Below are 24,164 nucleotides of genomic sequence, written 5' to 3' on the forward strand. Positions count from 1 at the left end.
ATACACTTATAGTTCTTGTTTTTATTTTTCACAGTGCTTTCACACATACTGTGTTTACATTGTGGTACAGTTATTGGCACCATTACTCAACGGTACAGTATTCCCTCACTTATCACGGGTATTATGTTCTAGAGCCCCTCAACCCCCCTGCAATAGGCGAAAATCTGCGAAGTAGGAACCTTACATTTATTTTAGCATTTATATATATTTTAAGGCTTTGTAAACCCTTCCCACATACTTATAAACTGTTCCCAGTCTCTTATTAACCATTCCCACTCCCTTATTAACCTTTTCCACACTTTTATAAACACTACTTATGTTCTTAAACATATTCTACACTCTTAAACCCACGTAACTTAAACAACATACATATACAATACTGTAAAATTTTATATGGGTACTCACCAGTGAAGTATACTACAGCTTGAATGATGAAGATGATGAATTAGCTGTGCAGTACTGATGATGATGAAGGTGATGAAGGTGAGATGAATGTACTGCACAGCAAAGAAGAGCATTACAACTCTTCTAAAGGCACCACCTCATCAGGCACTTCAGGTGGTGCAGTACTATCTTTGGCCTCATCCATAACTTCTACTTCCGCTAAAGGCGTAGGCGTAACCGACCTCTTCGTTCAAGTGATGAACATAGTTATGGGGAGTTGCTGGCACTGCTGCTTCTGATTGAGAATGTTTTTGTAAACTGACATGGCACTGTCAATTGAATTTGCAAACTGCAACGAACGAACCATATGGGGGTTCCGTTCTTCAGCCACTCGTTGAAATTCTTTGGCCATTCTGACCATGGTTGCAAGATGATCAAGTGTTAGGCCAAGCTCCTCCTCTTCTTCAACCCTTTCTTCATCTTGTTCCTCATCCTCTTCTTCACTTGCTGACTTAGTCAGCTCCTCCAGGTCTTCGTCCGTCAACGGTTGAGAATGTACATTGATCAAGGGTATTTACATCTTTAGTATCATGTCACTGAAGCCCTCTCCTCCCAGTATTGTTGCCAGCTTCATGGCCTTATCCACCGCAGAGTGATGGATTTCATCAGGAGAGAATCCCTTATAATCATGGGCCACCTCTGGCCACAGTTTTTTTCCAGCTGGCATTCAAAGTCCCACTCTTCATCTCCTTTATGGCCTTTTGAATATTTTGGAGACACTATGCAATTGTGTACTTATACCAGTATGCCTTTAGCGAGAAGTCTTCATCCGAGTCCATAGCTTCAAAGAGGTTTTGCAGGGCGTTTTGGGTGTAGAGCGCCTTAAAAGCGCGAATGATGCCTTGATCCATTGGTGAATGAGCGATGTGGTGTTTGGCCACAAGAAGTCTGTCTGGATGCCATCATACGTCAGGTCGACAGCATGGCCTCCAGCATTGCCCATTATCAGAAGCACTTTGAAATCAAGGCCTTTCTCTGCCAGATAAACCTTAACCTCTGGGATAAAACATTGATGAAACCAATCAGTCATGAGGAGTTTCGTGATCCAAGCCTTAGGGTTGTGCATCCAGTACACAGGCAACACATTCATATTTTGTTTTTTAGGGCCCTTGGGTTCTTGGACTTATAAATAAGCCCTGGCTTTATCATAAAGCCCACAGCATTCCCGCACATGATTAAAGTTACCCTATCTTTCTGGGCCTTGGAACCAGGGGCTTTTGCTTCTTCCTTTATAATGAAAGTGCGAGGCGGCATCCGTTTCCAGAATAAGCCAGTTTCATCCATGTTGAAAACTTGTTCAGGCTTATAGCCTCCTTCCTCGATGATGTCTTTGAACTTGTTGTTCAGGTACTCCTTGGCTCCGGCTTTATCTGCAGAGGCAGCCTCTCCATACAGAGAAATGCTCTTGAGTCCAAAGCGTTTCTGAAATTTGTCAAACCAGCCCTTGCTGGCACTGAGTGGGGTTGGTCTGGTTGGAGAAGCACTCGAAGGTCCTGCTTCAGTGTCGTTGTCGTCACTTCTTCTTCATTCTCATCACTGTCGTGATCATCCCTTTTTGCTGCTAAATGATCATACAGTTGCTTGGCCTTCATCCAGATGGTGTTTGTATCCAGCGAGATATTCCTTTTTCTGCAATTGTTTATCCACACAGCTAATGCAGACTCCATCTTCACAGTGATCTTATTGCATGCAGGAAGTAACCACTCTCTTTGCTGTTTTGTTGAAAGTCACTGATGCTATCTATAGACCTGATATTCTTCTCGTCCTTCTTTATATAGTGAACCGTATACTTGTTGATCCCATAACGGCAGCCAACAGACGCTTAGCTTCTCCCTTCCTTCAACATATCGAGAAGTTCCACCTTCTCTTTTATGGTAAGCATCTTCCTCTGGCACTTGGGTTCACTGCCAGAATCCTTAGAAGATGCAGAATGTTTGGGTGGCATCGTAAGGCTTGCAATAAATTCAGTCTTTAAGGAAAATTTCACAAAACACACAGCAAAACTACGCACAGCCATCGGAGGTAGGAGTGAAGTGGACCAGGTGAGATGCTGAACGTATGCGCACAGTGCGGGATAGCAGACAGACTGATGCTATGGTTACTGAGCCAGTCAGCATCCAGGATACACAAGACAATGCTCTGGTTGGTCGCCTTCCATCAATCAGCCAATCGTGTGCCATATACAATCTCAAGTAGACAAATAAGCTCGAGCGTACATCTTGTTTTCAGCGTAATGTATGTGTTTGTCCACAAAAAAAATACATACTGTAAACAGTGTGCAGTATTTTATTTCGATTTAATATTCTTTTTTTATTTAATATTCTTTTAATGTTAGAATCATTTATATATTTTTAGAAAATTTTTAGGCAAAAATCAAAATTATAAATACTACGCATATAAATACGTATACAGTAATGCAGAATCCCGCAATATAGTGAAAAATCCACGATAAATGATTAAATATAATATTTTTAAAAATCCCACAATACAGTGAGGCCCCAATAAGTGAACCGCAATATAGAGAGGGACTACTGTATGTTTTGTCCAATGGTTTTTGATTAGCCATGTTGTCATCAAAGCACGTGCTCTGTTCTGTGATGCTTTACTGGATTTAATAAGTTTATGACAAAAATATTTTATAAAACATTTAGTTATTTTAGAGTAATGTGGAGGTAAAATGAAATAGAATTTTGCAAATGTAAAAACCACTATACAGAGATAAGGTCTTCATAGTAACAGTGTTCTTGCAGATTATCTCAGTTATTTTAATCATAAGATCATAGATGAGTACCAGTTAGTGTAATTTAGAACTTTGAAAATTTTTAGGTAGTCTGTTACAATACATTTTCAAGTATCCTTTTACTTTTCTTCACTTCAGCTTGTTTCATTAAAAATCTATTATGTTCCCTTAGCCCCATAAATATACTTTTTTAAAAGTGAATCTGGTTTTATTAAATTTAATTTATTAATTTGAAGGAAATTCAAGAAGAAGGATATATTATAGTGTTTCTTAAAATGTTAATAATGGTAGACATTTTTGAGCATTTACCTTGTGCTAGGCACTTTACATTTAACAATTTGTTTTGTTTCCACAGCAACCTTGCCTTGATTTGCTGTTTTTAATCCACCTAAAACTAAGCTTAGGTGCTAGACCTCAGAACCCTCGAGTTTTCTTTTTGCCCAGTACAAACTAGGGGAACTAGTGATCTGGAACTTAATATAGAAAAATTTATCAGTTGTATTTACATTAAGAACAAATGCTATCTTGGACTTTCCATTGCCCTCATAATGTAGAAGGATACAGGTGTTAAGACAATTCTTAAGTAATTATACTGAAAAAAAAAAGTAAATACAACTTTTAGTGATCTAACCAAAATAAATTGAAACTGTTTCTATTAGACACTTTAATATCACCAACAAATAAAATAACCAAAAAATTAAAAATTAAATCAAGGGACTGATAGAATGCCAACTTTGAAAAACATTTTATATTGAATTAAAGCATGCCATATTATGAAGTGCATAAATCCCAAGTGTCATTTTGATGAAATTTTGTGAAGTCATCATTCTTTAACCAATACCAAGATCAAGATGTAGAACATTTTCATCAATCCAGGGACCTCCTTCATGCCCCCTGACAGTCATCACACATTCCCACAGGTAACTGTTATTCTGAGTTTTTAAAAAATGTAATGACTGCAGTAGGTTGAAATACACATTTATATAAGAATCCAAAAGTTCATAATAATACTTATTTTAAAACCCCTCATAGAAAGAATTAACCATTTATTCTTCTTTTTCTGCACTTTTAAGGTAACTAAATAGTTAAGAGCAAATTTTACCACTATGGAAGAATCACAGCTAATAAGAAATGCTGGGAGAATGATAGGATTAGAAACTCATCACAGTGCATCCTCTAATAAAATTATGAATCTAGATAATGATCAGTCAGTGAGTACTGAAGCCATTAGGTGAAAGTCTGTTGGGAAGTGGACATAATACAGTAGATGGTCCAAAATGGAGTAAGCCTCTCTCTATGACTGATTGGAATTAAAAACATATGGTGACAGAAGATTTGACTCTGGGTTGTTAAATACAATGCAGTATACAGATGATGTTTTATAGAATTGTATACTGAAATCTATATAATTTTATTAACCAATGTCACCCTAATAAATTTAATAAAAGCACTGTCAATAAAATACAAAAACCAACTGTAAAGACTACAAGTTAATAATAGAGGATAAATTGAGAAGGTAAGTCATCATTTGAAGAATAGTATGTATGATTGTGAGTGAACCTTTTTCTTTTCCATGTTCCAGCTTTGACTGAATGGGCTAAATTGTGGAACTGTACAAGTGAGCCAAACAGTTAGTAAAAACTCCTTGAGAAACTCCTATTTCTAGGCAGAGAGTAAGGAAAAGGGATCTTTATCTCTCTCAAGTTTGCCCTGAGACAATCTCCACCTGTAAAGAATACTGCATTGCCATGATGGCACAGCTACTTAAAACTCTGAGCGGAAATCATTTTCTTGGCCAGAGAAATTGGGAAAGAGGCCCCTGGAAACAAAAGCATGCTGGGAGAACCTCAACGAGAAGAGAGCTCATGTGAGAGAATATTGCCTAATTGTGAGTATGAGCCCACAGAAGTCCCACCTCACCCATGAGCTACACATGCACAGAACAGACTTAGAGAAACACAGCAGAGACTTAGGAAACTAGACTGCAATATAAACTACCATTCGTGTCTCAGATTTGTCCGTTAGTGATGTAAGCAGAGGACAAGCCCAAATAACATAGTAAAGACTTTGAAAACTGAACTGACATTGAGACTGCCACCCCATAAAAGGCAATATAGTATATACTTCCAGCCTGAGCTTAACAACAACAACAACAAAAATCAGATTCTTCATAAGATGTTAATAGAATCTAGAATTTTATAACATAATTTTCAGAGTGTCCAGGATATAATCTAAAATTACTTGACATAAAAGAAAGAGGAAAATCTGACACTTTTTTATGGGAAAAGACAATAGATGCCAATCCTGAGATGATCCAGATGATGGAATTATCAGAAAAAGACTTTAAATCAACTGTTACATCCATGTCCAATGAGATAAAAACAGACACTCTTGAAATGAATGGAAAGATAGTTCTCCTCTGAAAAACAGAAATCATATAAAAGAATCAAATGGAAATTTCAGAACTGAAGAATACGTTAGTATGTGAAATACAAGTTTACTGCATGGGCTCAGTAGTAGCAGGCTTGAAGAGCAGTAGAAATCTCAAATCCTCTGTACCAAGGGCATATCTCTGTTTTATAATACTTGTTAAGTCTAGGTTGTACCCTCTGAAACCTACCCATAGACCTTGTAGCTGTGAATTTTGTGCCATTTACACATCTTCTTTTACTCATAATAACTACTGTGTACTCGGATGCTGCAAAGAACATGTGTGTGCTATTCGGGCCCCATCTCCCTTGATACTCCAGATCCAGATAGGGTCATGACCTGGCATTTTTTCTAGACCTATCATTTCTGGTATGTATTAAGCAAATCAGTGGGTTAAAAAATAGTCAATTAAAGGGTAAGCATATCCACAAATAATTGTTTATTTGAAAGCCTTGAAAATAGAGTTAGAGACATAAGTAGAAGTGGATAGCCTATGTATGTATCATATATTACAAAATCTTAAAATTTAAAGGTAATACATTTTATCTTAAATGTAAACGTAGATAAACTGTGTATTTTGGTGAAGAGGAAATGCTTTATGGTTTCTGAATAATCTGTAGGTCAGGATGCATCTAAACTTGAACTAGTTTTCAGTTTGGTCATGAACTTGTTTGGCCTATTTGCATAAAAGCAACCTAGCAGTTTACCCAAGTTTTAATAGGTCAGAACAACTGTCATTTTATGAAGTGATTATACTGCAAAAAATTAAGAGAAATAATTGAGACCTTAAAAAGTTGATATATTTTTGTGGTATCTAGTGGCCTCATTGATGAAGTTATGTAATATGTCAAAAGTTGTCTCTCATATATACGTATTAGTTATACATGACTAAATATCTCATGAGCTATCCTGAGCCTAGTATTTTCAAACTACTTAATAATCAAGTTTCTTAACAGGTCCCTAGAGATTTATAGTACTAATGAAATTCTATACTTCTTTTAGGTTAATATAATTCATATTCATTCCACCTCTACTTTTTTCTTTCTAGAGAGCCATCTCAGAAATTTACATACACTTGTCTTTTAAAAATGGACTATTCCATAATCAGTTCCCTCACCCATTGTCCATGTCAGTGGGTCTTTCATACATGTTCTTTGATTATGAAAGTGGGGAGTGGACTGGGCGGAAGGGGATGAAGGGGGAAAAATGGGACAACTTTGATAGCATAAACAATAAAGTATTTAAAAAATAAAATAAAATAGACTATCTCACAAAGGCTGGGACTTAATTAATCTTGTTTGGATATCTGTTTGACACTTAGAAGTTAATCTATTTTTTAAGTATATTTTATAGATTATGTTGTTACAGTAGTCTCAATTTTTTTTCCACTTTGCTCCCCTCTGCCCAGTGCCCCACTTCCCTCCTGCAGTCCCACCCTCCTTAGTTCATGTCCATGCATCATGCATGTAAGTTCTTTGGCTTCACCCTTTCCTATATTATTCTTAACTTCCCCCTGTCTGTTTTGTATCAACCAGTTATTCTTCTTAATCCCTGTACCATTTCCCCATTTCTCCCCCTTCACCCTTCCAACTAATAACCCTCCAAATGATCCCCATACCTATGATTCTGCTCCTATTCTGGTTTGCTTAGTTGGATTTTGTTTTTAGTTTTTAGATTCAGTTGTTTATAGTTGTGAGTTTGTTGTCATTTTAGTGTTCATAGTTTTGATCTCCTTTTTCTTAAGTCCCTTTGACATTTCATATAATAATGACTTGGTGATGATGAACTCCTTTAGCTTTACCTTGTCTGGGAAGCACCTCATCTGCCCTTCCATTCTAAATGATAGCTTTGCTAGATAGAGTAATCTTGGTTGTAGGTAATTGCTTTTCATCACATTGAATACTGCTTGCCAGTCCCTTCTTGCCTGCAAAGTGTCTTTTGAGAAATCAGCTGATAGTCTTATAGGCACCCCTTTGTAGGTTAATCTATTTTTATATATTCTCTAACACAGTAAATAGTTGTCCAAAAGAGAAATTATGCTCTTATAGCCATGTTGACCTTAAACAAACTTTTGTCATTCAGAAAAACATCCATAGAGCCTGTTGCTGCCATATAGCAATAAATTTAGACTCGAGTTGCATTTGAATTAATATACATTAAGGAAAAAAATAGTTTAGAAGTTACGAACATACTGGCATGGTGGTATATTCTTTTATCTATTGATAGATCTTTGATATTTCATCTTCCCCAAAAGATATTTTATTTTGTCTTTACCAGAGAGTAACTTCTTGGGTCATTGTATGTGGTAAGCAGAATAATGGCCCTTCAAAGAGTTATACATCCTAATTTCCAGAACCTGTAACTATGTTATGTCACATGGCAAAGAGGAATTAAGGTTGCTAATCAGCTGATGTTAAAATGGGGAGATTATTTTGGATTATCTTCATGGGCCCAGTGTAATCACAAAGGTCTTTATAAGGAGAATGGGAGGTAGAAGATATGGCAGCCTGAGAAGGACTTGGCCTGCTGCTGGCTTTGAAGATTGAGGAGGGGCACCTCTAGAAGCTTGAAAAGGCAAGGAGACAGATTTTCAGCTGAAGTTTTGAGAAAGGAATGCAGCTCTCCTGACTCCTTGAGTTTAGCCCAATGAGTCCAGTGTTGCTCTTTGACCTATGGAACTGGGAAATAATAAATTTGTGTTGTTTTATTCCATTAAGTTGATGGTAATGTGATATGCCAGCCATAGGGGACTAATACACAGTATCTCTGTTAAGTTTTTTACTAAGAGTATGAATTTAACATATTGGTTAATTGAATCCTGGTGTGAATACAATGTGATTTCCTAAGAACAATTTTAGTTTATTATATTAAGAAGTCATTTGCGTTGAGGATATGTTCGGTTGATGGGCAGACTGTTATTTACCCAGAGGTCTTTATTTTCTACTTCATGGGAATAGTAATAAGTACAAGTTTACTGTGGCTGCAGAATAGGGAGTATGTGTACAGTGAGGGTGGATTGAGAGATGAAGCTGGAGAAATGGAATGAAGCTAGAAAGGAAAATTGGCAGAACAAGTGATATTCAGAATATTTGGATTCCCCTCCACACATTCTTCAATATTTGTATTATTTGTGTCTATGTTAGTAAATGCTATAGTTGGAATTATAAGAAGTTTTTATTGGCCCGACTTTAGCTGTATTAGAATTATAAGCAACCATTACATTTTGTGGTGGAATGGCTTATCTATATTATAAACATACAAAGGACTCAATGGCAAAAAGAAAGAGCGGTGTTTAAACAGACATGAAAAAGAATTAAGTATCTCTAAAGGATGTTGAACAACCTGACCAACAGAGACTGTCACTATCTCTGATATTCCCTGACCATCTCAGATAAATTTGCCTTGCTTCTTTGTGCCTTTTATGGGCTAAGATGCTGCAAGGGCCCATATCTTTCTCTGACCACAACCAGGAAAGGTCCTCATGTCATTACATTGGACCACCCAGACAATCAAGATCTTTAACCGTAATCACATTTACAAAGCCCCTTTTTGCCACATAAGGTAACATTGTCAGGTTTCAGAGGTTAGAGCACAGTCCTTTTAATGGGACCGTTATTCTGTCTATCACAGGTTCCTTTATTCCTGCTGATATTAGTGTAGCGGCCTGGTTGAGGTTATAGTTTCAGGGTGATGTAGGCTCAGGGTTATGTACCTGGCTCATTGTGTAGTTCACTGGGAGTCTCTGGCTTGGGCCATCTCTGAACCTTCAGGCCTCAATCTCATCTCTGGTAAAGGAATGAGATGCTCATGTGTTTGGTGGACCAGATCAGTCCATTTCATGAATAGGGAGCTCAAACGTTATTTGAGGAAATAACCTAAGTTGAGTCATTGTAATAGTCTTGTGTGCCACTAAGAGAACTGTATTAAATTTTCAGTTTCCATTTCTTGAATGAAGCTTCAAAAATAACTCACATCTAGACATTTGACAGGCTACAGTTCTGGTATCATTTAATGTTTGTCATGAGCCAGCGCCTTCTCTGGTTCTAAGAGGTCTGTTCTGTGAGACTTTGGAATGGGGTGCTTCTTGTTCTGTCCTTTTTAAATTTAAGTTGGTCTTCAAAACTGCTACAGAGTCAGGAATGATTTTCATCTTGCTAATATTTTATGTCCATTGTAGAGGTAGGCTAGTATTCCTATTCAGTATTAAATTGAGAACTATTGTTTGATTTCATCCTTATTTGTATATTAAACAATTAATTTTAAAAGGACGTGGGCCTTTACAAATTAAAATTGTTCTCAGAAATAATTATCTTTTTAGCTATAATCAGACAATAGCAAATTATAATTTTTTATAAATGGTGATAAATGTATTAAGGATCATTGCTTAGGTTTTGTATTACTTCAGTCGATTCAATTTCAGCACTGCTTTTAAATAATGCTAATAGATCTATCAGTTCCAGAAATATCTGTGATATCAGATTTAACCTAAATTTGAAAGTAGGTCAGTGGGTCAACAGGTTATTAGGTTAGAAAAAGATTAATTGTAGTTTCAATTTTTTTAAACCTAGGTTTCTGAGTTAACTATTTTAACAATAATTTAAAAATTATTAAAAATGAAATTAAAAGTTTTCTTCTATAAATAGAGTTATGTGAATACTACATAAGAAAAAAAAATCTCTTATGTCTTATTACAGTAACTTGTTACTTTGTTACTCATGTTTTATTTTCTGGAACAGATAAGCATGTATTTTATGTTTCTTATGTATAACCAGGGCTCTTTCATTAAACAATTGAAAGGAAGAAAAAGGGCAGCACTTAAGTTTTTCAGATTATAAAAATGATGCATGTTCATGGAAGTAACTTTAGAAAGTACAAAAAAAAAAGTTTTAAAAAAATCCATAAGCTGATTACTCAGGAGTAACCATAGTTGATACTTCAGGCATATTTGGATTTATGTTTGATATATTTTGATGCTACTGTTACTGCTTTTGGATGCTTAAATTTTTCCTAGGTTTATTATTTTAAATAATAATGCAGTGAATATAAAACTTTGGATACATCTTTCGACTATTTCTCAAAGTGCAATTAGTGGGTAAGAGGACCTAACTGTTTTCAAGGTTTTGGTACATTTCACTAAACTTTTGTCAGTGAATGACATTGACAGGCTTCTGAAGTTGTTTCTGTACCAAAAGTTTTAATTTAGTAAAATTCACCCTAATTTTTCTTCTTGAAGATGAAAATAAAAACTAAAGTACACACACACAAAAAAAGTGGAGAGGTGGGGGAAGAAACAAAATATGAAGCAGCCAAAATATGATTCATTCTTTACTAAATATTAGGCGAATAGATCCATCATCTCTATGGGGTCATGATCTTTTCTGTATCTGATACAGAGACTTTGATGAAAGTAATTCATATGCATTTATGTATTAGAATTTTTAAAGCCATCATTTGGTTAAAGTTTTATTTTTATCAGTCAGATTTCCTGAGTACTTTCTTCATGATAAGGAATGTATATTTGAAACAACTAAGGACTACTTCATAGGAAACCCATTAAATGTTAATAGTAAATATATGGCAGTCCCTGAGCAGTTGTTACGTTTCGATCATGTCATTAGTCTGTATCATGGATCTGTTATAGAAAGTCCTAAGAAATTCTTTGTTGTTAACTAATTCCTTAAAATTATTAAATGCCTATAAATCAGCAACTCTCCTTAAATCCATAAGAGAGGGGACAACACCGGGCAAACCACTGCCACCAAGAGGGGTGTCAGTCAGGCAAATGTAAGGAGTCGCAGCTTCTCAGAACAGAGACTCACCAGCTGAAACCACCTCAGGAACTGTGCTGGATAGGAAACATAAAGTGTAATTAACAAATTGCTGGAGGCTCACTGTGGACAACTTGAACAGTTAAAAACTCTGGTGGGACCTTGGTCATAAAGGGGTCTGTGCAATATTCCAGGACTTTGACCAGATTCCCACAGTAAATATTAGAGAAAAATCCACTCTAGGTACTTTATTTTTCTTGTTGCTATATAGTAAATGGAATTTTTTTCCTAGTTTCTGCTTCTGATATTTCATTGTTGGTGTACAAAAATACCTTCAGTTTCTGAATATTGACTTTGTATCCTGCTATTTTACCAAATTTACAAATTAGGTCGAGTTGCTTTTTGGTGGAGCCTGTAGGGTTTTCCATGTAGACTATCATGTCATCTGCAAATAATGACAGTTTTACTTCTCCTTTCCAACTGGATGTCTTTTATTTCTTTTTTCTTGTCTGATTTCTGTTGCTGGAACTTTGCTGAGCATTTTTATCATAAATAGGTGCTTTATTTTATCAGATGCTTTTTTAGTATCTATTGATATGATCATGTGATTTTTGTCTTTCATTTTGTTTATGTGGTGTATTACATTTATTGATTTGCAAATATTATATCATCCTTGTATCAAATTAAAAAGTTTCTGTATAGCTAAAGAAAACATCATGAAAATGAAAAGGGGACTAGCTGTATGGGAAAACATATTTGCCAAGGATACCTCGGGCAAGGATTTGATCTCCAGAATATATAAAGAGCTCATATGACTCAACACCAGGAAGACAAACAATCCAATTAAAAATAGGCAAAGGACCTGAAGAGACACTTCTCGAAGGAGGACATACAGAGGGCCCATAGGCATATGAAAATATTCTGAACATCACTAGCCATGAGAGAGATGCAAACTGAAACCACAATGAGATAACCACCTCACACTGGTCAGAATGGCCATCATTAACAAATCAACAAACAACAAGTGCTGGTGAGGATGTGGAGAAAAGGGAACCCTAGTGCTCTGTTGGTGAGAATGCAGACTGGTGCAGCCACTGTGGAAAGCAGTATGGAATTTCCTCAAAAAACTAAAAATGGATATGTCTTTTGATCCACCAATTCCACTGCTGGATACCCTAAGAATCCTGAAACACCAATTCAAAAGAACTTATGCACCCCTATGTTCATAGCAGCGCTATTTACAATAGCCACGTGTTGGGAACAGCCTAAGTGCCCATCAGTAAACGAATGGATCAAAAAACTGTGGTACATTTACACAATGGAATACTACACAGTAGAAAGAAAGAAGGAACTCCTACCTTTCCTGACAGAGAGGATGGAACTGGAGAGTATTATGCTAAGTGAAATAAGCCAAGCAGCGAAAGACAAATACCATGTGATCTCACCTATAAGAGGAACCTAATGAACAAAACAAATGAGCAAAATAGAACCAGAGGCATGGAAACAAGGAGCAGACTGACAGTGACTGGAGGGGAGGGGGGTGGGGAGTAAGAAGGGGAAGGGTCTAGTCAAAGAACAGGTATAAATGACCCATGGACATGGACAGCAGGGTGTGGGGATTGAATGTGGGAGTGGGGGTGGGGGACAGGGTTGGTGGGCCAGGGAGAGCCTCAGGGGAAAATTGGGACAATGTAATAGAACAACAGTTAAAAAAGAAAGAAAGAAAAAATTTGAAGTCAGTCAGACCTGCTTCCCTGGCTTTTTAGTTCTGTAATCTTGAGCAAGTCTTCCTTCTTCATACGGCTGTGAGGGTGATGTGAGATAATAAATGTTAAGTGCTTAAGTGCTTGGTGCACAGTGAGTACTAATAAATATCAGCTGTTACTCTTCAAAAAACAAAAACAAAGATAAAGAAAAAAATCCTGAAAGAAGCCAGAGGAAAAAATACACCTTACCTAGAGTGGAAGTTCTGTATCTATTGAATAGCCACTCCCTATTTTCCTCTCTCTCAAAGGCCTGACAACCATTATTCTATTATACTCTCTGAGTCTATGAAATTGACTATTTGATACCTCATGTAAGTGGAATCATGTGTTATTTGTCCTTCTGTAACTGGTTTATTTTACTTAGTATAGTGTCCTCAGGGTTCATCCATGTTGTCACGTATGGCAGAATCTCCTTTTTTAAAATTGCATATATTCCATTGTATGTTTACACCACCTTTTCTTTAACCATTCAATCCATGAATGGACTTTTAGGTTGTTTCCACCCCTTGGCCTTTGTGAATATGCAGTAGCGAACATGGAAGTACAATGATCTCTGTAGGTTCCCATTCTCAGTTCTTTTGGATAAATACCCAGAAGTGGGATTGCTGGATTATATGGTATTTTTATTTTTAATTTTTTGAGAAAACTTTATGTTGTTTTCCATAGTGGTTATACCATTTTACAGTCCCACCAACAGTGGACAAGGTTGTAATTTCTTTGTATCATTGCCAGTACCTTTTAATATTTGATTAAATATGTGATGATATGTCATTGTAGTTTTGACTTACATTTCTGTAATGATGAGTGATATTGAACATCTTTTTGTATACATTTTAGCCATTTGTGTATCTTCTTAGAAGAAATGTCTTAAGTCCTTTGCTTATTTTTTAAAATTAATTATTTATTTTTAGAGAGATGGGAAAGGAGAAAGAGAGGGAGAGAAACATCACTGTGTGGTTGCCTCTCATTCGCGCCCCCAACTGGGGACCTGATGTGCAACCTAGTTATGTGCCCTGACTGGAAATCGAACCAGCGACAGTTGGTTCACAGGCTCATGCTCAATCCACTGAGCCACACCAGCCAGGGTTTTGCTTATTTTTTTAATCAGGTTTTTTTCTGCTGAGTTATAGGAGTTCTTAATATATTTTGGATATTCATTATCAGATAAATGATTTGTAAATATTTTCTGCCATTCAGTAGGTAGTCTTTTCATTTTGTTGATTTCCTTTGCTGTGCAAAAGTTTTTTTAGTTTGATGTAGTCTCACTTGTCAATTTTTGCTTTCATTTCCTGTGCTTTTTATGTCATATTCAAGAAATTGTTGCCAAATCCAATGTCCTGAAACTTTTTTCCTATATTTTTTCCTAAGTGTTTTATAGTTTTAGGTCTTACATTTAAGTGCTTAATCCATTTTGATTTGATTTTTTTTTTTTTTTTTGGTATGGTGTAATGCAGGGTCCAGTTTTATTCATTTGTATGTGGATATCCTGTTTTCCCAGCACCGTTTATTGAAGAGATTATCCTTTCCCTTATGTAGTGTAGGCACCCTTGATGATTATTAGTCTGTATATGCGTGGGTTTATTTCTGGGTTCTCCATTCTGTTCCATTAGTATATACAAGGTCTGTCCAGAAAAAGTCCAGCCGTTGTTAATATAACTAATAGTTTGTGCAACATCAATGTAACCTGGCAGCCAAGGAGAGTGGACCAGAAGGTGCATGCGTGAACAATGACTGCTTCATAGTACTAGTCAGTAGAGGTGATAGATGCCATTGAGTGAACATGTGCACTATGTGGCTGTTGCATTCAAAATGATTGAGCAAGTAGAGCAACGAATCTACATCAGATTTTGTATTAAGCTTGAACATTCCTCCACGGAAGCTATTTGTATGATTCAGAAGACTACAGCTATGGGCAACTGGTGATTGGCAGCTTCATCATGACAATGAACCTGCTCACACATTACGTCTTATACAAAGGTTTTTGGTGAAACATCAAATCACCCAGCCCTCCTACAGCCTAGATTTGGCACCCTGCAACTTCTGGCTTTTCCCAAAATTAAAATCACCTTTGAAAGGGAAGAGATTTCAGATTGTCCATGAGATTCAGGAAAATACAATGGGGCAGCTGATGGTGATTAGGAGAACTGTGTGAGGTCCCAAGGTGCCTTTTTTTGAAGGGGACTGAGGTATCATAGTCCTGAGTACAAAGTTTTTTGTATCTTCTTCAGTAAATATCTTTCATATTACATGAATGGATACCTTCTGGACAGACCTTGTATGTCTTTATGCCAGTACCACACACTTTTGATTCCTGTAGCTTTGTAATTTTTTCAAGTCAGTAACTGTGAGGCGCCTAGCTCTGTTCTTTCCCATGATTATTTTGACTATTGAGATCCTGTGGTTCCATATAAATTTTAGGAGGTTTTTTCTTATTTCTTCAAAAAATATCATTGGGATTTTGATAGATTACATTGAATCTGTAGATAACATTGAGTAGTATTGACATTTTAACACTAATACGTCTTCCAATCCATGAACACAGATATTTTTCCATTTATTCTATCAGTGTTTCCTAATTTTCAGTATATAATTCTTTTGCCTTTTTGGTTAAGTTTATTTCTAAGTATTGTTATTCTCTTTGGTGCTATTGTAAATAGCATTGTTTTCTTAATTTCTATTTTCAGATAGTTCGTTGTTAGTATATAGAAATGCAGTTGATTTTTGTGTGTTGATTTTGTGTCCTGAAACTTTCATGTTTATTCTAACATGTGTGTATATATGTAATCTTTAGGGTTTTTACATTTAAGGTTATGTCATCTGTGACCAGAGATAATTTTACATATCACTTTCTGATTTGGATGCCTTTTATTTTCAGTACTGTGTTGAATAGAAGTGGTGAGAGTGAGTACCCTTTTCTTGTGCTCATTTTAGAGAAAAAGCTTTGAGTCGTTCACTGTTGAACATTATCTTAGCTGTGAGCTTTTCATATATGGTCTTTATTATCTGGAGACAATTTCTCTCTATTCCTAGTTTGTATAATTTTTTTTTCATGGAAGGGTGTTTAATTATGTCACAGGATTTTTTTGCATTAATTGAGAGTTGTGATTTTTATTCTTTTTTTGTTAATGTGGTATATATCACATGGATTTTTGTATGTTGAGCCATCTTGCATCCCAGGGATAAATCTCATTTGACATGGTGTGTGATCCTTTTAATGTGTTGAATTTGGTTTGTTAATGTTTTGTTGCAGATTTTTTTCATTTGTATTCATCAGGGATATTGGTCTATAATTTTCTTGTGGAGTCTGTCTAGCACTGGTATTAGGTTATGTTGGCTTGATAAAATGAATTTGGATGTACTCCCTCCTCTTCACTTTTTTTTGGAACAGTTTGAGAAGGATAGGTGATAATTAATTCTTTTTTAAATGTTTGGTAGAATTTACCAGTGAATCTTTTTGGTCCTGGGCTTTACTTTGTTGGGAGGTTTTTATTACTGATTCAGTACCCTTATTAGTTTAAAAATGTGTTCAGATTTTGTTTCTTCATGATTCAGTCTTGGTGGCTTGCATGTTTCTAGGATTTATCAATTTCCTCTTGGTTATTCAATTTGTTGTCATGTAATTGTTCATACTAGTCTTATGATTTTTTTTTTTTGTATTTCTGTGGTATCAGTTGTAATGTTTTTTTGTTTTTTCTTTTCTAAAAACTTTGTTTCCATTGTTTTTCTAATCTTTTATTTTGTTTGTTTCCACTTTAATATTTTTTTTTTGTCCTCACCTGATGGCATGTTTATTGATTTTAAGAGAGAGGGGAAGGGAGAGAGAGAGAGAGGGAGAAAAACATTGACGTGAGAGAGAAACATTGATTCGTTGCCTCTCATACATGCCCTGACCAGAGACTGGGGCCTGCTCTTGTTTGTGCTCTAACAGGGGACTGAACCACAACCTAGGCATGTGCCCTGACCAGGAATGGACCCTACAACCTTTCAGTTTGCAGGATGATACTCCAACCAGCTGAGCCACCCTGGCCAGGACTCCGCTCTAGTATTTTTTATTTCCTTCCTTCTACTAACTTTGGGCTTAATTTGTTCTTTTTTAGATTCTTGAGGTGTAAAGATGGGGTATTTAATATCGTTCTTTTTTATGGAGTATTTACCACTATAAACTTCCCTCTTAGTACTGCTTTTGCTTCATTCCATAAGTTTTGATGTATTATGCTTTTGTTTGTCTCAACATATTTTCAAATTTCCATTTGATTTATTCTTTGACCCACTGATTGTTGAACAATGTGTTGTTCAGTCTCCACACATAAGTAAATTTTCTAGTTTTCCTTGTGATACTGGTTTTTAGTTTTATTCTGTTGTGACCAGAAAAAGATATTTGATATGATTTCAGTCTTCTTAAATTTGTTATGACTTGTGTTATGGCCCAGTTTGTGATCTCTCCTGGAGAATGTGCCATGTGAACTGGAGAAGAAGGTATTCTGTTATGAGGCAGAATATTCTGTATATGTCTGTTAAGTTCATGTGGTCTGTAGTGTTCATGTCATCTGTTTCCGTAGTGATCTTTTGTCTGGATGTTCTGTCCCTTATTGAAACTAGGGTATTGAAATTTACTATTACTGTGTTGCAGTCTATTTGTTCAGTTTGTGTACTGATGTGGGGTTTATATATGTTTACAATTATATATTCCTGATTAATTGACCTTTTATTATTATATAATATTTTTTGTTTGTTACTTGTGACAGTTTTTGACTTAAAGTCTAGTCATATGTGTATGGCCACTTCTGCTCTCTTTTAGTTACCATTTCCTTGGACTGTCTTTTTTCTGGTTTCTTTCTTACAGTCTCTGTGTGTCCTTAAATCTAAAGTTGAGTCTCTTCAAGATAGTATATAGATAGATATTGTTTTTGTTATTTTTTCATACCCAAGTAGTTACTCTATGTCTTTTGATTGGTAAGTTCAATTCCTTCACATTTAAAATAATTACAGATGGAGAGGACTTACTATTGTCATTTTATTCCTTATTTTGATCTTGTAGTTTTTGTCATTTTTTTTTCACTGTCTTCATTTATGTTTCATTGGTTTTTTTTTATAGTGACATGATTTGATTCCTTTCTCATTTCCTTTTGTGTATCCTCCATAGGTTTTTTATTGTGTGTGTGCTTACCATGGGTCTTACATAAAACATATTACAGTTCTAAAAAATTCCTTTTAAGCTTAGAACAATCTAACTTTAATAGCTCTGGTCCCCCCCACACACACTTTATCAGTGTCACAAATTACATTTTTTATGTTATGCATCCACAACGTATTTTTGTAGTTGTAATTATTTTTATACTTTTATCTTTTGACTTCTTACTGAAATTAAAAGTGCTTTAGTTTTATTTTTAATGTTAAAATTTATTTTTAGAAATAATTTGTAGAGTTTAGCATTTGTTACATTTTATGATGAAGTTCTAATCTTATTATATTTCAAAAATTTAAAACATTTTCCATGATCAATTTATATGTAAGTTGAATAAATCTAACCAGCAATTTTTTATTGTTTAAACAGAATTTTGAGACTGATGGTCAGCCATATAGAAGAACACATTGAACCTATAGTTTTCTGAAGAATCAGTTCAAAAGATCCAAAAAATACAAAAGGTAATGATAGGGTTGTATCTTGGAATGCACTTTGGAATGACATTTTTTTTTCCAGTAAAGTATATTTTTAAAAAATCCATAAACTGTCTTGACACAATAATTTGAAAGAAGTTTTATTTAAAAATGTTTTCCTGTTGTATTAATTTATCCTGCAGTATTTATCGTGCTTGGGTACAATTTGGGATACTGTGCTGATAAGACAGAAACTATTTCTGCTCTCAGGAGGACTGCATTTTAAAGAGAGGGAGGACAGATAATAAACAATGAAAACTTTTGTGGTTCTTGCAGAGAATTAAAATTGATAATAGAGATTAGTGATAGAGACTAGCGACTGCTTTCATTAGGTGGTTCGAGAAGCCCTAAATGAGTAAAACTGTGTCAGTTGAGATCTGAATTGGCAAGAATGTGCCAACCATGTGAAGATCTGAGAGAGTTGGCCTTTCTTGGGCAGTTAATTGTAGGAGGAGGAGAAAGTGAAACTAAAATGACCATGGAATGCCTGAGGAACAGAAAGAGCAAATGTGGCTGGAGTATAGGAAGAGGGCAAAAGAACATATGGGGTTCATGTTGTGAAGAAAAATGGGAGAGGGGCAAATTTGCAGAAGAAAGGCAAGGGTCCTGTTTGCTATATGATATTTTAGACACCTGTAAAATCTGTAGCAATATCAAAAAATGTAGTTAATATATGACTCAAGTTGAGAATTGGGTCTAGGGTATGAAATTGGGAATTAAGTGGCTTAGAGAGTGAGTTACTTAGAGTCGCATGTCTGGATGAAATTATTTAGGATGTGTATGTAGATTGAAAAGGAGTTAGCTCTGGGACTTGCCAGTGTTAATCAGAAGAGGTTCTGTCACAGAAGCCAGAAAAAAATATTTATTAAGTGGCAGAAGTGGTCAGCTGCATCCCATGTTACTAAGATGTCATAGAGTAAAGCAGCTATTAGATTTGGTATCATGAATATCACTGAGAACTCTTAATATGAGTGAACATTCTCAGAGTGTGTAAGGATGAAAGACTGAATAAAATTGATGAAGAGAGAGCGAGAAACTTCCTATTAAAAGGTGGCAAGCAATACAATTAAATTCCATTTCCTCTCAAAATTTCACTAAAGCTGAAGTAAAGGGGTTTTTACAGGAGACAGCTTCACAAGAACACAGAGAATGGGAGAGGAAACAACTGCAACACAGTTTTAGAACCTGAAGAGCAAAAGGAAGTGTGCTGTCTTACAGATCCTGGAATCCCAAGTCAGCTGTGGGAACGCTGAGAAGCAAACTTCATGGTACTACAGAATCTCTAAAATGTTCAGGAGTTGAAAGTACTCTTTATTTCTGCAAACAGGAGTGAGTGTAGGACTACAAACAGGGTGATTTGATGCAAATATTTTTTAGAAGTAATTCCACTCTATAGATCATTTTCCTGACTGGAAACCCAGGTAAATCCACCTTCCTTGTCATAGCAGAGTAGAGAGGCATAAAAATATTTGAGAATGGGGTACCATATTAGAAATAGGGGGTTGAGAACCTAGGCTCCCAGATTTTTATAATTTTCAGTCAGTAGTTTAGAAGATTTCTCCTCTGTGAATTATAAACAGCCTAAGACAAAAGGTCTCAAGACACTGATACTAAGAATTTCCCCCAAAGAAATATTCCAGCCTGATATTTCTGCAGTAAAGTTCACCGCCAGCAAGCCCTATTACACCAACATTTAGTGATTTTTTTTTAATTTTTTTTTTTTTTTTAGTATCCCATTCTTAAATATGAGCCTGTGGCCAGAGATCACTAGACAACTTAGGAAAGCCTCTTATGTGAGAGTTCAAGACCATACCAAAAGAGAGAATGTTGAATTATGGGAAATAGGGACCAGGTTGGCAGTAAAAATGGAAAAAAACACAAAACTATGATTTAATAGTTTCAACTGAAAGAGCAGAAGCAATAAAATATATTAAAGAATAGTTTCAGAGAGGTAAGAGAAAATAAATGGAATTAGAAACAAAAAACTCAAGGAAATGCTAAAAATAATACTTTATGCTTTGAATGTAAATCAAGAAAAAATGGGAGGAAAAAATAAGAAAATTGGAGCAACTGTCCAGGATCTTTAATATTCAATAATAGGAGTTCCAGAAAGAGAACAGACTACATAAAAGGGAGAAAGAGAGAATAAGGAATGATGCAACAAAATTCTTAAGAATTAGAGGACACAACTTTCCAGGTATTGGGTTGCCCAAAAAGTTTGTGTGGCTTTTTCCTATACAATGGCTCTGGTAGTGCTTAGTTGTTTTTAACTTCATTCAAAATAATTTTGTTAGATTGTATTGTGACAGCTTTCATTTTAGGGTACATTTTAAAAAATACTTACCAAAATTGGTGAATGTTTTGTGGCCATTTTAATATTGAAGAGGGAAGAAAATAAGCAACATTTTCAGCATATAGTGTTTTATTATTTCAAGAAAAGTAAAAACACAACTGAAACACAAAAGAAAATTTGTGCTATGACTGATCAAATGTGTCAAAAGTAGTTTGCGAAGTTTCTTGGTACTACTGATATTTTGGCCAAATAATTATTTGTTGTGCAGCTGTCTTATGCATTGGGAGATGTTTAGGAGCACCCCTGGCCTCTACCTACTAGAAGCCAACAGCAGGAGGTAGCCAGCATACTCAAAATAGCCAAATCAATAAAGTTATTGGTGAATATGAAAAATGTCTTTTATGGAAAAAACTAAATGGACTTTTTGGCCATTCCATAGGATTACCAATACAGATGAGAAAATTAGTCATTAGTCTAAAATATGGCATCACTTTTAAATTTTAGAACAAAGGGAATTCCCAGAATATATGAAATAGTAGATCATGTATAAAGTATAAAAGATCAGTAATCAGAATGACTTTGGTCTCTTTGATACCACATTGGAAACTGGTAGACAGTGGAGCCTTCACAATTCTGAGGGAAAAATGGTTTCAAACACAGTATTCAGTATTCAGCTAAATAGTTAAGGATAGACTAATGACAAGTTTTAGTTGCCTCCAGAAATTTTATCTGCCATTTCTCTTTTCTTGGGCAGTTATTGTAGAAGGTACTGAACAAAAATAAAGAAGGAAACTAAAGACGAAACCATACAAGAAGCAGGCAATGCAACTTTGTAGAGACCCAGGAAATCACCAGGATGATAGTAAATAGTAATCCTAGGATTACAATTGGTCACCAGTTATAGAGAACATCCAGTGCCAATAGGAAAAGGTCAGAAGGTGCAAAGAGAAATGACTGTGCGGAGATTAAATTAATAGAATGCATGATGTGTTCGACAATATTAAGAACAGATTTAGGTAGGGACGAATTTGGGGTAGTATTGGTGATTAGTATATAGAAAAGCAGGGAAAAAAAACCAGGACAATTTTTAACTTTAGAAACTTGGAAAGGGAAAGTAATTGTAATATACCACATGACTCAGCTGTGATTTGCATTTATAGAGTTGTCAGTAATGTTAACTCTGAATATAACCACCTAGCCAAATTATGATATTGGGAATTTGGGCAAGTGTGATGTGTATGAAGAGATCTAAATTCTTATTCTTCTTAGTGGAATTCAATAGCCGATGCCTAAAACATACAACACTATTGAGAGCAAAAGCAAACATTTTTAATAATTACATTGGGACAACTCAGATTGGAACTATATAGGCACCCTACCTAAAACAGAAAAAAATCAAGAAGTAACAAAATACTGATGTAGAAATAGGGAATTAACTACCAAAAGAAACAGAGATCAAAGTGGCAAATGGGAATCAGAGAACTTTTGAATTTTTAATATGTCGTATAACACTGTTTGGATGCTTTAAACTATGTATACATTGGTGAAAAATAGCTCATAAACATCAGATTTTAAAATAAGATAGAAAATGGGATTCAAGATGTTGAAACAACAATTGTACACAACTCTGACAATCAGTTCTCTTGTGAAAGGGAGCAGAAAAGGAAGGCAGGACCTGAAGAGGGTTGGTGGGTCATAGGAGTTTTTTTTTTTGTTTTGTTTTTAAATGACTAAATTCTAAGGTGTTGATCAGATTAATCCAATTATACAGGGAGAAATTAGTGATGTAGGATTGGAAAGCATTGAAAGGTAATAGCAGGTGGGGTTTTAGAAGACATGTAGTATTGTGTCACTAGGTATTGCACCGTTTATTTTTAATACGGAATGTGTTATTTTATGTATAAGGGTTATTTTCCAAAGATGGAATGCCAGGCACTGAGATTTTGTTAGTTACTTATCATGTTCCATGGGACATTAAAAACATATCTGCTTCCGTATTGAGCAAAGTTTGAATTGTTTATAAAGTTTCTTAATTACTAATACCTCTGTCATTTGATAAATATTTTTTTAAATAAGGTAGAAAAGGATAAAGGGAATAAATGGTGATGGAAGGAGACTTGACTTGGAGTGGTAAACACACAATACAATATACAGATGATTATAGAATTGTACACCTCAAATGTATAGAATTTTATTAACCAATAAAACCTTTGGACCCTCATCACCTACGAATTAAAATTCAAGCTCCTTAGCAAAACACATGAGGAATATCTGCTTTCTGGATACAAACAGCCTTGCTTCACCATGTACTATCTCTTCTATACTGCGTTTCTCAATTACCCCACCTCCATTTTTAAAAAAAGGCTTGTTTATAAAAGACTTATGCTGCCCTTGGGCTTCATTGTTATAAAACAGAACGTAATGTGGTGCTTACTCAGCTGGGAAGTCATATCAGTGAATGACTTTGAACTCAGGTTGCTTATGTAAAGGACCATTTGATTCCTAGCTGTAACTTTATCTTTTATAATTTAATTTGTGAACTTTGGATTCCAGTGACTGTAACTGAGCCTTTCAAAAATAGCTTATTGCATACCCTGCTGACCTATTAATGTCAATATTTAAGTAAAAAGACTATAATAAAATAATCTACATTAGACTATCTACTTGAAATTCCTTGCTGTATGTAGGGACAGTGTATGTATTCTAAAACTAAAATCTTAGAAACCATAGTATAGGTAAGTTTGACTTCGGCTAGTCTTTTTATACTGAAAATGTGAGCCTTAGGGTAGTCATCACACCAGACCTTTGGCTGTACCCCCATTACTACTTTATTTTCTTAAAATTAATTTGAAACTGTTTAAAGAAGTCAAGAGGAATTTTCTAACAATTGGTCTAGAGTTTTTAGGCCTATTTCACTTTTTCCCCTTACCTTTCCCTTAAATATAGCATGTATATCAGTTGGCTGGAAAAGATTTTGTAATAGACTATTAGACATACAGTTTCACATTGTTCAGTTAGCCAGACAACAAATAATGTTTAAAGAATATTGTTAATAACAGTAATAA

At 35.3% G+C, this 24,164-nt stretch overlaps 1 protein-coding gene across 3 annotated transcripts in view; it reads left to right on the forward strand.

Moving 5' to 3' along the window:
• The window catches only part of CLOCK (clock circadian regulator), a 131,916-nt gene that overhangs the window by 42,881 nt on the left and 64,871 nt on the right, over nt 1-24,164 (forward strand). For all 3 annotated transcript variants that reach the window (XM_090266855.1, XM_090266854.1, XM_090266856.1), the window contains exon 4: nt 18,703-18,794. The gene's annotated coding sequence lies outside the window, so the exon portion shown is untranslated. The remainder of the gene's footprint in view (nt 1-18,702; nt 18,795-24,164) is intronic.

The sequence above is a fragment of the Furipterus horrens genome, unplaced genomic scaffold (assembly GCF_987537825.1).
Source record: "Furipterus horrens unplaced genomic scaffold, mFurHor1.1.pri manual_scaffold_2, whole genome shotgun sequence".
NCBI classification, from domain to species: domain Eukaryota; kingdom Metazoa; phylum Chordata; class Mammalia; order Chiroptera; family Furipteridae; genus Furipterus; species Furipterus horrens.